The sequence below is a fragment of the Venturia canescens genome, chromosome 6 (genome assembly GCF_019457755.1).
Source record: "Venturia canescens isolate UGA chromosome 6, ASM1945775v1, whole genome shotgun sequence".
NCBI classification, from domain to species: Eukaryota; Metazoa; Arthropoda; class Insecta; order Hymenoptera; family Ichneumonidae; genus Venturia; species Venturia canescens.
In genome coordinates this window covers 16,511,960-16,526,077 of record NC_057426.1, presented here as the reverse complement: position 1 = coordinate 16,526,077, position 14,118 = coordinate 16,511,960, and the positions used below count along the sequence as shown (strand labels likewise).

The 14,118-nt window shown below is 37.6% G+C and overlaps 1 protein-coding gene across 1 annotated transcript in view; it reads right to left on the bottom strand.

The window, feature by feature from the left end:
- The window catches only part of LOC122411878 (titin homolog), a 1,333,995-nt gene that overhangs the window by 765,615 nt on the left and 554,262 nt on the right, over positions 1–14,118 (bottom strand). The window lies entirely within an intron of this gene.

Below are 14,118 nucleotides of genomic sequence, written 5' to 3'. Positions count from 1 at the left end.
TCACTCATTTTTTCTTCTTCCCCACGGTCCTCATCAATTGCAGAAGATAAGAGTCTGGAGGATTTTTCACTGACTCATCATTAGATGATCTCGTAAAAATTTCATATCATCATGAAGTTCTGAGATTTCTCTCTTTATATTATCAATTTCATCACGGAGATGGGCGAGCTCGGTTCTCACACGCTTTTCTGCAGCCGCCACATTCGATTCACACTGTTGATTCGTTGTATGAGTCACACTATGAGTTATAGAATGAATGTGTTTGCTGAATGCACCGAGTGTTACAACATCTCGAGCATTTACTGGCTCGCCAACGTTGCTCAGTCGTTTTTGTTCCAAGTCGTAATGACCGTCCGATGTAATTTTGAATCCAGCACCTGGTTTACCCGGAGGACCTGCACCACGTCTACTCAACTTTCGTCCAAACACATCGATGCTCATGTTGGGAACGTGGATGAAAGCAAGCCCTCACACGTTAATAAATGATTTCGGCTTCACGCAACTCCTCGATAATCGATATAATTTCATTCGAATGTGATGAATTTCCAGCAGCTTGCGATGCGAGCAACAAACGAAGACGATCTACCAGCTCATTGGGATCATCCCAATGAACATAGTCGACAGAGGTATGCTTTCGTGCTACCTTATACTGAGGCAGAGCACCACCTTTCTTATCGTTGCTACCGAGCATTTGGGATATATAATTTTTAAATTTACTATTTTTATCCTGACGTACCGCACCCGTGCGTTTATAAAATTTTTTATGAGCATTCGTAGTGATGATAATTTTCGCATATTTCTCCAAGTCATTTGGTGTTACATATTTGAGTTCGGGCTCTTTTTTAAACAACAGTTCCACCAAGCCAATACTTTTGGGATACTTTTCATCTCCAACCACTATATGATCGAGTTCGAAATGAATTGGTGAATCACCAATCATTAATCTGTTTTGAGCGAGATTTTGTACTCCATACACGCCATCTAATCTTGTTTTATTATTACTACGCAGTAAACCCAAATATTCACGTATCAAATTATCAACATCTCCAGATGATTCCAAGTTATCATCGTCCTCATCATCATTATTATCTTCATGAATATCATTATCACTATTTTTAGTTAAGGGTACACCGACATTCTCATCAGTAATTGCATCATGCCAAATATCATTTTTGAAAGGAATATCTTGCTTCATGCTATTTTCTCCAAAATTTGGAGACTCTTCCTCCTTCTCCTCCTCCTCCTCTTCCCCCTTTTTAACATTTACACGTTCATTCTTAATTTTAAGTTTTTTCGTATATGAAACTAGTTCTTCTAATGGTTCAACAATCGGTTTAAACACATCTTGCATTTTCTGCTGAGCACTATCACGTCCACTTTTCAACATTCGATGTTTTCGTCTGATTGCATCACTCGCCTTGGCAAGTTCACTCAATACAGCCGTCTCCTTTAAAAGTTCTTTGCGCTTCATGTTGACACGAGTAAGTCAGACTTTAGACTGTCTTGTAAAATCCAGGGGAACAATTATTTATCATCATCATCATCATCATCATCGACAGTGAGGAAAGAATCAAATCCCCTTCTATATCTTCCAGCATTCAATTCACTGTCCTTGTCAATCGTGATGAATCCATACTTGTCCGATTTCCAACACTTGACACACATTTTTTTGAAACTTGCATAAGTCATATCCGTATTAACATGATCATTATATACATGCTTGAGGTTCATATCATCTTGTTTGAATAGCACTATAAAATTTGCATTGTCTCTCACGAGATATTTCGGAATACGAGTATACGTCTGACAGAGATAAAAACTATCCACAATCTCGTGTCTTCCCATGGAAAAAAATGCTCTCACGTTGTCTTGTTTCTCACACGCTATATCGTCAAAGATGAATATGGAGTTTGGGCGAGCTTCACTAGGTGCCACAACTTGTTCATGCTCGTTAAATTGAAAAAATTCTACTCCTTCCACAGGTTTAAGCATTTGCTTGAGCAATCGGTATTTAGGCTGCTTCAACGATTTCGAGTATAGATATATATTCTCAAATCTCAAACCATTTGGATGTATTAGGAGCGTGAGTAAGGCATTCGTTTTTCCACAATTCGAGGGGCCACAAAATACGGCTCGAATGCTGTTAGGTAGTAAGTTTCCATGACGCTTCTTCACACTACCCGCTCCAACAATAAATTCATCGAAATTTATTATGGGGAGTTGACCGCTCGAAACTTGTTTCTTTGACTTCATCTCGCTTGCGACTGATTGAAAAAATCATATAAATGCAACTTTATAATGTTGGAATAATCAGTCGAGTTGTGACCACTGCAGAGTGATGATTGTACATGATAATCCTGGTAAAGGTTTGGTAAACAGTATAATCAACAATCTCCCCGTGGAACTACATCTACCGGGCTATCAATATTGTGGACCTGGTACGAAATTGATCAAACGTCTTGCGCGTGGTGATCCTGTTATAAACGCGCTGGACGCTGCTTGTAAAGAACACGATATCGCATATTCGAAAAATCGTGAAAACTTGGAAGCACGACATCTGGCGGATAAAATTTTGGCTGAACAAGCCTGGCAACGTGTAACCTCGAAAGACGCAAGTCTTGGTGAAAGAACAAGTTCTTGGGCCGTGACAAACATTATGAAGGCGAAAAAGAAATTCGGTCTAGGTATGAAAGGAGTGACGAAAAAGACCAAAAAAAGTGTTTGCCTGAAAAAGATTATTAGTGCCGCAAAAAAAGCCATGGTTCGTAGTGGTGACCCCCGTGAAATCGTCATGTCAGCATTGAAAGGTGCGCGTGCCAGTGTTAAAGGTGTTAAAGTACGCACGCCTTGGGTTCTACCTGTACCTCGCAAAATCGGCGGTTTATTGCCCTTCCTCGTACCCATCTTTGCCGGCCTTAGCGCCGTTGGTGCACTGTCTGGTGGAAGTGCTGTAATAGTCAAAGCTGTAAATGCTGCTCAAGCGGCTAAAACGGAATTGGAGGAAAGTAAACGTCACAACCGAACACTCGAGGCCATCGCTTTGGGTAAAGGTTTACATCTGAAACCATACAAACAGGGTTTGGGTCTTTACCTCGGGACAAAAAACGTATAATCACGCAACCACATCAACCACTCACCGACATCGATCTGCTAAAGTATGCGAGAGCCATGAAAATTCGTAACTTTCGTGGTGTTTTCATGCGTGATACTTTGCCTGAAAATGGACCACTCAAGCAAGAATCAGCAATCGTGAATTTGGATGAAAATGTAGGCCCTGGGACACACTGGGTTGCATATAAAAAGAATGGTCAACGAGTCACATACTTTGACAGCTTCGGTAATCTCCCGCCTCCACCCGAACTCATGAGATACTTCAATGTTGGTAGCGTGAAATACAATTATAAAAAGTATCAGGAATACGATACAATAATATGTGGGCATTTATGCTTGAAATTTTTGTGTGGACAACTAAATCGACGAGACAGTTATGCACTATATAAATGAGGACTATGGAGCTGCGTGTTTAGTCCAAAATCTGCGAGCATCATGGATGATAGTTTGACGATCACCATTACTGGATCATCCTCCATACTCGAGGCACAATTTTTTCCACCCATCGAACTATCGCCCGACAAAAATTATACTCTTGGACTCGTCGAGCTGCTCACATTTAATTCGATTCCAAATATCGACATTGGTTGCAATGAATTTCACGTTGGAAATCATGTGGTGACCATTCCAACGGGCAGCTATGAAATTGAAGATATTGAAAAATATTTGAAAACTGAGTTGGCATCTAAAAACATACAAATTCAGCTTAAGCCGAATAATTATACGCTACGCAGTGAAATTGAGTGCAATCAATCGATTGATTTTACATCCAAAAATTCGATTGGACCTTTGCTGGGTTTTACGTCGCGTCGATTGGAGCTCAATAAAAGATATGTGTCTGATCTACCCGTGTCCATTCTCAAAGTGAACGCCATTCGAGTCGAGTGTAACATAACCACTGGTGCATACATCAACGGGCGAAAAGTTCATACAATTCACGATTTTTTCCCATCTGTACCGGCCAGCTATAAAATCATCGAAGTACCGTCGAGCGTCATTTAACTACCAATCACAACTCGTCGCATTGACAATATACAGCTTCGTATTGTCGATCAAGACGGAGATTTGATCAATTTCCGCGGTGAAGTCATCACCATAAGACTTCATATAAAATCTCAATGGGCATAATTTATAATCATCGTATTGGCAATACTAATAATCCAACATGGGATCGCGAAAGCAGTCGTCGATCAACGCTCAAAGAGCTAACACCTCAAAACCTTCTGCAATTGAAGAGTTTGGGTCTCAAAATTCGTGGAGTTCGCGTGTGAGAAATTATCTGCTTTGCTCGTTGTGCATCTGCTGCCTGCAATGGAGGAAGAAATCGTAAACATCCAGACACCCGTCATGTTTGATGAATCCATCATACATTATGAGGTTCATGCACATCAACCATACGCATCGTCAACATACAACAATAGTGATGAAATACGTATTTCAATCCAGCATCAAGATTTATCAATTCTACCGAGTAAAAGTTCAATTCGCGGCAAACTGACAACAGCGGATGGTACAGCGTTAGCTGCAACGAATTTCGTTAACAATGCCATTTGTCATTTATTCGAGGAAGTGCGTTATGAACTTAACGCCGTTGAAATCGATCGTAATAAGAATGTGGGAATCGCATCTCTTATGAAAGGATATACATCTCATTCGTCGGCGAGAAGTACAATGCTTGAGAACACCGGTTGGGTCGATGTCGATGAGACGAAACAGATTGTGGACGCAGCAGGCAACTTTGACGTATGCATACCACTGAGCATGCTGCTGGGATTTGCTGAAGATTATCGAAAAATGGTGGTGAATGCAAAGCACGAATCGATTTTGACTAGATCACGTTCCGATGATAATGCCATAGTTCAACCAGCCGCTGAAGATTATAAAATTACACTACGAAAAATTGAACCCTAGGAAAAAAAAGGTTCGGACAAGTACATTGATGATCCCTCGTTTGTTGATAATTCCATCCATGAAAAAAACTTTAAAACAAAATTTTTATAAAAAATGGGCAAAAAAATTATTTTATAAAAAAAATACAGAACAATTCGAAAAAAATTTCACAAATCTTGAAAAAGCATTATCTTTAAAAAAAACTAAACTGTATCTATTTTTTAAAGTGTTAAAAGAATCAAATAACAAGTAAAAAATAAAAACCGAAAAATCGCGCTTGAAATCATTTTGGAAACCGATGCCTCATTCTTCTTATTTGATTCGAAGGGCTAAATCAACTAAAAAAATTCCATCTAATTTACGTACAGCATTAAAATTTATTATATCAATTCGAGGCCAAGTATTTTCTAATAAATTGAAAAAAGTTACCATTTGAGTTACGTGCAGCACTAAAATTTATGATATCAATCGAAGGACAAGTAATTTATGAGTAACTCCAAATTTCAACATTATGGAATTGTTTTAAGAAGCTTTTAAATCCAAAAAAATCACATGCAAGCTAGTCATTTCTTACTCTATGATGGCAGAGACAATCGATTTTTTTCAGACTTTCAGGAGCTACTGATATTATTCACAATATTCGACGTCGATTGGATCGATAGAAATTATGTTTAAATATGAGTTAAAAGTACTTGTCCGGCCCATCACTTTCCATTAAACTTATTATATTTAAATAAAAATCAGGGCTTTTTTAGAACTGTTGGAGCACAAATATTCATGCAGAGGGAATTTAGAGAGTTATCTTCAAGTAATTTTCTCTTAATTGCACTAATTTAATAAGAATGGAAACAAATTGTCCTGTAATATACAAAGGATGTTATTGTGCATCGATAAATAAAAAACATTTTGCACATTAAATATGTTGAAGGTTCCAAAATAACTCCCCAGTTTGTATTGCTATGACGGCAGTGTTTACTTCTCACTTCTTCCAGCGAACGAATTTCATTCGGCATAACTAACCTAAATCGCATTTCAATAAATTTTTAACCGGATTCTCCCGTACAGTTTCGTTTTTTTATGATTGATTTTTATTTGATTTAAATGAAAAGTGATGGGCCGGACAAGTACTTTTAACTCATATTTAAACATAATTTCTATCGATCCAATCGACGTCGAATATTGTAAATAATATCAGTAGCTCCTGAAAGGCTGAAAAAAATCGATTGTCTCTGCCATCATAGAGTAAGAAATGACTAGCTTGCATGTGATTTTTTTGGATTTAAAAGCTTCTTAAAACAGTTCCATAATGTTGAAATTTGGAGTTACTCATAAATTACTTGTCCTTCGATTGATATCATAAATTTTAGTGCTGCACGTAACTCAAATGGTAACTTTTTTCAATTTATTAGAAAATACTTGGCCTCGAATTGATATAATAAATTTTAATGCTGTACGTAAATTAGATGGAATTTTTTTAGTTGATTTAGCCCTTCGAATCAAATAAGAAGAATGAGGCATCGGTTTCCAAAATGATTTCAAGCGCGATTTTTCGGTTTTTATTTTTTACTTGTTATTTGATTCTTTTAACACTTTAAAAAATAGATACAGTTTAGTTTTTTTTAAAGATAATGCTTTTTCAAGATTTGTGAAATTTTTTTCGAATTGTTCTGTATTTTTTTTATAAAATAATTTTTTTGCCCATTTTTTATAAAAATTTTGTTTTAAAGTTTTTTTCATGGATGGAATTATCAACAAACGAGGGATCATCAATGTACTTGTCCCAACCTTTTTTTTCCTAGGGGAAGTTTATGGTTTGATATCACGTCTTTTTTCTCAAAAGTTCTTTATTTATGTTCAGTTGACTATAGGATATTAGTTTAAATTTCTATGAATTATTTATGATTTTCGTCTTATAACGTTGGTTTTCACGAAAAAAGACCTATTTTTCGTCAAAATTGTACTGGACATATTTCGTCACAGGTCCGTCCTCGGACTTCGGCGATTTTTTCCCTTGTACTCTAATAAGTTTTGTCAATTAGGAACCCAAGAGCACGGCCGCAAGCGGGTTGGAGGCCGGGATATGATTTTCGGCTTATAGCGTAGGTTTCCACGAAAAAAGACCTATTTTTCGTAAAAATTGAACTGAAAATATTTCGTCACAGGTCTCTCCTTGGACTTTGGCGATTTTTTTCCTTGTACTCTAATATGTTTTGTCAATTAGGAACCAAAGAGCACGGTGAAAAGCAGGTTGTAGGTCGTGATATGATTTTCGGCTTATAACGTTGGTTTCCACGAAAAAAGACCTAAATTTCGTCAAATTTGAACTGGAAATATTTCGATAGAGGTTTGTTCTTGGACTTTGGTGATTTTTCTCCTTGTCTTCTAATATGTTTTGTCCAATGGAAACTCAAGAGCATGTAGCAATGCGTGTTGCGGGCTGAGATATGATTTCCGGCTTATAACGTTAGTGAAAAGAAAGGAAAAGAGAAAAGATAGATCAAATTCAAGACACAACGAATACAACAGAATTGGCCATTTTTAAATGTCGTTTTTGCATTCTGAATCTAGACATTTTCGTGTCATCCAAAACATTCCCCCGATGAAATATATTTCCAAAGTTTGCAAGTGGCCGCGGAGATCCAATTATCTACAGTTTGATAGTTGCAGAAAAATGCACCCGGAAACATTTATTATGTCAGAATTCAAAGAAGTGAAAAAAACTGAGCGTACTTGATTCAACAGAGCAACGGAATTCAAAGACGTTTAAGGTACCTGCATTGCTTGTGGAGGAAAACAATTTCATTTCAGGATAATTTAGAAATAAATTAGGAAATTCAGAAATTTAAGCATAGAATTTAGAAAAAGGAAAATTAAGATAATTAGTAAAGCTGAAAACTTTTGTGATGAATTTTTGAAATTACATGTTACGGTTGGAGTAAAAAATTTAAATAATTGGCACACATGCTGCGACACAAAAATATCAAAGTTTGAAGGTATTCGCTCCATACCGCAGTAATACAAACTTTAATACTATTTGAAAAGAAATACTTTAAAACTTGCTGAACAAAGTTCCATTACATATTACCATAAAGATAGGGGGTGATACTTAGCACATATACTTATCCACAGAAAATCCATAAATGAGCAACTGAAGACTTTTGTAATGAATTTTTCACTTCATATTTATGTTACGGTGCCCTGGCTGATCGCGATACCGTATCGTTTGGTACATTTTTAACCGAAAAGTTGCGGTATCGATACCGATTCGACAGAAAACAGTAGTGATACCGAATAGAATCGGTATTCATTCCCATTTCGAACCCACGGAGCTTTGGTATTAATACCAAATAGAATCGGTATTCATTCCCATTTCGAACCCACGGAGCTTTGGTATTAATACCAAATAGAATCGGTATTCATTCCCATTTCGAACCCACGGAGCTTTGGTATCGATACCGAATAGAATCGGTATTCATTCTCATTTCGAACCCACGGAGCTTTGGTACTGATACCGAATAGAATCGGTATTCATTCATATTTCGAACCCACGGAGCTTCGGTATCGATACCGAATGGAATCGGTATTCATTCCCATTTCGAACCCACGGTGCTTTGGTATCGATACCGAATAGAATCGGTATTCATTCCCATTTCGAACCCACGGTGCTTTGGTATCGATACCGAATAGAATCGGTATTCATTCCCATTTCGAACCCACGGTGCTTTGGTATTAATACCGAATAGAATCGGTATTCATTCCCATTTCGAACCCACGGAGCTTTGGTATTAATACCTAATAGAATCGGTATTCATTCCCATTGCGAACCCACGGAGCTTTGGTATCGACACCGAATAGAATCGGTATTCATTCCCATTTCGAACCCACGGAGCTTTGGTACTGATACCGAATAGAATCGGTATTCATTCTCATTTCGAACCCACGGAGCTTTGGTACTGATACCGAATAGAATCGGTATTCATTCATATTTCGAACCCACGGAGCTTCGGTATCGATACCGAATAGAATCGGTATTCATTCCCATTTCGAACCCACGGTGCTTTGGTATCGATACCGAATAGAATCGGTATTCATTCCCATTTCGAACCCACGGTGCTTTGGTATCAATACCGAATAGAATCGGTATTCATTCCCATTCGGAACCCACACGGCTTTTTATGTATTCCCTTTATGTAGATTCTCGTACATATCCCGGCATGGATTTCGTAGCTCAAGGAGAAACAAATTGTAAACCAGGAATTTGGGGAAGGTCAAATCATCCCAACAGCCATTACATATATTACTTGGCTCTTGAGATTTTTGAACAGGTGGTAGAATATTACTTTATCATTTTAAACTTCTACAATAAAACATTTGCACATTTCGGCGTCATTACTCGCTGTGAACAAAATCTAAAAAATTGCTGTATTAAAAGTGATGTATGTATGTTATTATTCGCTGTAACAAAATTTCACATCACAATCAAAGTTACATCTTCAATAGATATATAGTCATTCAACTCGGACAATTACCATAAAAATGCTTCTTCATCCGCGCAACTCTTGAAAACTGAGCAATTTTTTATCCGTTATATGATATACGGAAATAGCATTTGATAATCACGTTATTAAACCGTAATAACATTTGGTATTAACGTCATTACATATCGGTACGTGTATTTTTTTTTTGATAAATCATTTTTCAATCTGTTTCCCATACATTCGCCATTCTCACACCGTATGTAATTTCTGCAAACTGCATTATTATCGCCAGACCCATCAAATCGTCTTCAAGTACAAGCCCGATTATTGCATTAGCCGGACGACACAACGTACGAATGTGTTGGGCGTCTTCAAAGTGACCGGTATCAACGTAGTACTGAACAAACATGCCATGCATTGGTTGTCCTTCTTCAGTTTGAAATGTTATTATTGATATTATTTCAGCGAATTCATTCGATCGAACCTGAATGTATTTGTTGCAACTCCGTGTATTGCAGGGCTCAGCACTACCACTATTATATAAATTTCCGTTGATTATCGCTTTTTTATATAATTTCATGTTATCTATGTGAGTAAGACCTGCTGCTCTAAAAATGTCACGTTCCAACTGATTGGGTTCTCTCAGCACTGACATTCCTAAGCCTTCGAAGCTTTTTATTTCTCGACCGAATGTGTTATTGCGGAAAGGTGCTTTTTTACCGGTATTAAAAATATTTATCATCTTTCGCCTGATTTCTTCTGTAATCGTCGGGTCGTGCACGATGCATCGCGCAAAGTCGTTTAATAAATATTTGTTCATAATTTGAAGTTCTCTATCGGTAGGACTATTCAACGATTCAATGATTTTTTTGTTAAAAGCTTCGTAAATAAAAGCACTGTGAACCCATATCGGACCCCAATCTTCTACCGTTTTCGTCATGTGCCGAAGAATGTGGAAATTGTATTTCATATGAGCGATCCCAAATATTCTTTCAAATTCTTGTAAAAATCGATCGATCAATTCATTAGCTCTGTGCAGTTCTTCTTCGCTCAATGAGTCGCCGTTAAGAATATGAAGCGCTTCGGAAATTTTAGAAAAAAGTCGTAAATATTCGTCAGAGATAATTCCTGCTAAACACGGTACCGCATAGTATGTTATCCAATTACGCCATTCCGAAGCTTTCCATAATTTGTAACAGTGAATGCCTCTCGGTTTTCTTGATATTCTATTTGGGGTTCGTATTTTACTCAATCGTTCATTAATTAGTTTACGGTTACTAGGGCTTCCAAAATACCACGCACACGTAGCTGAACTATCGAGGATCAATTCCATTAAAGTCTTAGCAACGCCGAGATAAGCATTGTGCATTGCATCTACAACCATGCTTCTCCGAAGGTTAAACATGGACAGACTTTTTAGAATTGTGTTTCCCTTTATTCCGTACAACGGAATACCGGTCCTCGTTGCTTTTGTCATCTGAGCACGCATTTCACTATCTGTACGATCTCTGAAATTTTTTAAAGGATATTTCCTTATTAGATTTGTTGGTTGTACTCCTTCCCCTTTTGCATAACAGAAAGTGCATCCGTATTTCCCGTGAAAACTTTTCATGTTAAGGAGTTCGTATCTAGCAACAGAATCTACTACACAAGTAGTGGTTACAAATTTGCTCGTCACCGTTTCAACACCGTCGGGTTTCCATCTAATACCGGTATGATGTAAAAATTCTAATTCATTAACGATTGGTTTCAAGAATGAATTGAAATCTGGTCGCCCGTCACCTACATAAATACCGGCCAATATCATGAACCGCTTTCTCATGTGCGGAGGTAATTCGTTAATCGTCATTAACACCGGCCACGCACTCTGCGTCGATGATTTGCCTACTTGACAGCCATCCGTATTGATCGTAAATGAAAAATTGTATTCGGAATTTAAAAACTTTCCGGGCGCCTGTAACCTTTTATACAATTTCCCATCGTATATATCTTCGATCGCGTTGATACTTTTTTTCCCCTATCATACCGGTATCTAAGATGTTTTGCCATATTCGGTATAGCAAATATTCTTTTCAATTGCCGAACTAAATTTAGATTTATAAAGAAAGAAGTATTTTCTATGGGTTCATTGGGTCCTGACCGTTTGCACTCGCACGTTATTGACGGTTTTTTTCCCTGACCAATTACTTGACAACATTCTTTACAATATATGTGTCGTGTTTGAAAATTTTCTTCTTTTCTCCCTAAACTATTCCACAAAGCTTTTCTCGTTGTTGGTATTTTGCTTTGGTTCAGGATAAATTTGATTATACCGAATACTACCAACAGTGCTTCGAAACAAAATTTGAAGCGCAAAGCTGCCCCTATAATTAATGTTATTATAGACCCTTCTCTAATGTTCGGTCTCGTTGTTGCTATTTCACCGTGATCAATATTAAATAACTCATCGTCGTCGTCGTCGTCGTCGTCGTCGTCGCCGTCGTCGTCGTCGTCGCCGTCGTCGTCGTCGTCACCGTCGTCGTCGTCGTCGTCGCCGTCGTCGTCGTCGTCGTCGACGCTGTCGTCATTGACGCCGTCGTCATCGTCGTCGTCGTCGCCGCTATAACAATACTCATCACCAGCGAATATATATTCGCCGTTACTATTTCTAATATTTTCATCCTCCTCATTAAAGTTTTCAGCATTGTTCGGCTCTTGATCGTTGCTGTCTTCGTTATCGGGACCTTCGGTTATTGTTTCGTGCATAAAATCGAAGTCGCTTATTAATTCTTCATCTGTGCCATCTGTACCGGTATCTATTTTGCATGAATCGGTCCGTTGTTAGCATTGACAGTTCTACCTTATTGAAATGAATTTGTAACCATCATTATTATCATTATTTACCTTGTAATGTACTGTGAGCGGCGTTGTTTGCACCATTATCGGCATCGTCAACATGACCTACACCAGTATCCATGCTATTATCGTGCGTTTCCTCTTCATTTCCTCCAGCTTCATTGACTTGGAAACCCACTTGGTTACACATATCATCTTCATTGTCTAAACCTTCTTCATCGCAGCTCTCTTCGAGAGAACCTACAGATAATTTCTCTGCACTGACCGCTCTTGTTCCTTGAAAGCTTGTAGATGGCATTCTATCGCTTGAACTCTGCGGAGACTGTTTCAAATTTTCATGTCAGTTTCATTCGATCATATATAAATGATTTTATCGTTGTTGAAAACAAACCAATAAAACTATTGTTTTCCATTACTTGTAACCATTCGAAGTTCGGAATTTCCTTGGCAACCGGTGCTCTTCCATAATTTCTAATGAATTCCTCCATGAATTCTTTTTGTCGTCGTTTTAAAGCTCTTTTAGATTTGAATTGAACTTTCATAGTGTTATATTTCAAACCTTTTCTCCTATTCGTCATGTTTCGCCGATCTACTATTATTCCCTTGAGAACGAAAACAATGTTTATTATGCATGTCACGTTTCGATTGCGTTGTTTTATCAATGATTTTTGCCATTCGTTTTGTACTGGTACGATATATCTTAACTCGTGGATTTGATATTAACACGAGGTCTTTTTATTACATATACTACCGAGAAACGTTTACAAAGGACAATTACAACATGTAATTGTCGTTCATACGAGACATAAGACACATTCGAAAACAATGTTAATTTAAAAAATCAATTCCAAAATACTGTGACGAAAACACTTCGCGATCTGAATCAAGCGAATATAACCTCCAAAAATATCGAAGCCCGACTCGACATTTTCGAGAGCGCATATACGTACCTGTTTCGAAACTATATCTTCGCAGTGTGTAATACGCCAAATACGCGTGTACACGTCTGTACAACAGTCCGAAAAAGCATAAAATCCGGCGCGAAAAAAACGTAGTGTGCCGCGATTATTTGCTATAAAACTGTATGTATCGAACAATGCGAATGATACCGCAGTAGCCAGGTTAGCCTCACAGATTTGGAACGTGAGTTTAGGCAAACAGGAGAACGTGTGATCAGCGTGATCTACCGCGAGCAAAGTCATCAGTCGTATGAAAAAAATTGTACTGAGTTTGAACCGCGTCGGAGAAAACGGCCATTATTTTATCGGGATTTTTTTTTCGTTTTGGTGCTGCAAAAATATATTGATATTGTGCGCTTACATATCATAGTGATATTACGTATCTTTGTGGAATTGTATTTAAAAAAATTTTTACCGTGAGAAACACGGAGAACACGAGATCACTTTATTCAATAATTACAGTGATCTACATATATATTGTCAAATATACATTCTCCATATGAAAACAGATATTATTACCGGTTCATTTCGTTTTTATATCACGTATTGTTTTAAACATTCACAGACCTGTCATGATATTCTGAGATAAAATGAAAATCTCACGACAATCAAGAGAAAAAACCAGCATAACCTCCAATAAACGGTGTGGTCATCGATCAAGATGTTTTTCGTCGAAAACTAAAATGGTGATTTTCTGTTATACATTGCAAATTAAACAACCCAGTCGACGATTGAGTAGATTAAGGAATGAAACAGGTCGAATGAGACTTCGAAACCGATGCCTTAAAGACGAACTGCAAGATTTAGTGAAAAACATGCATATGTATGCTGTGGAGGCGAAAAAA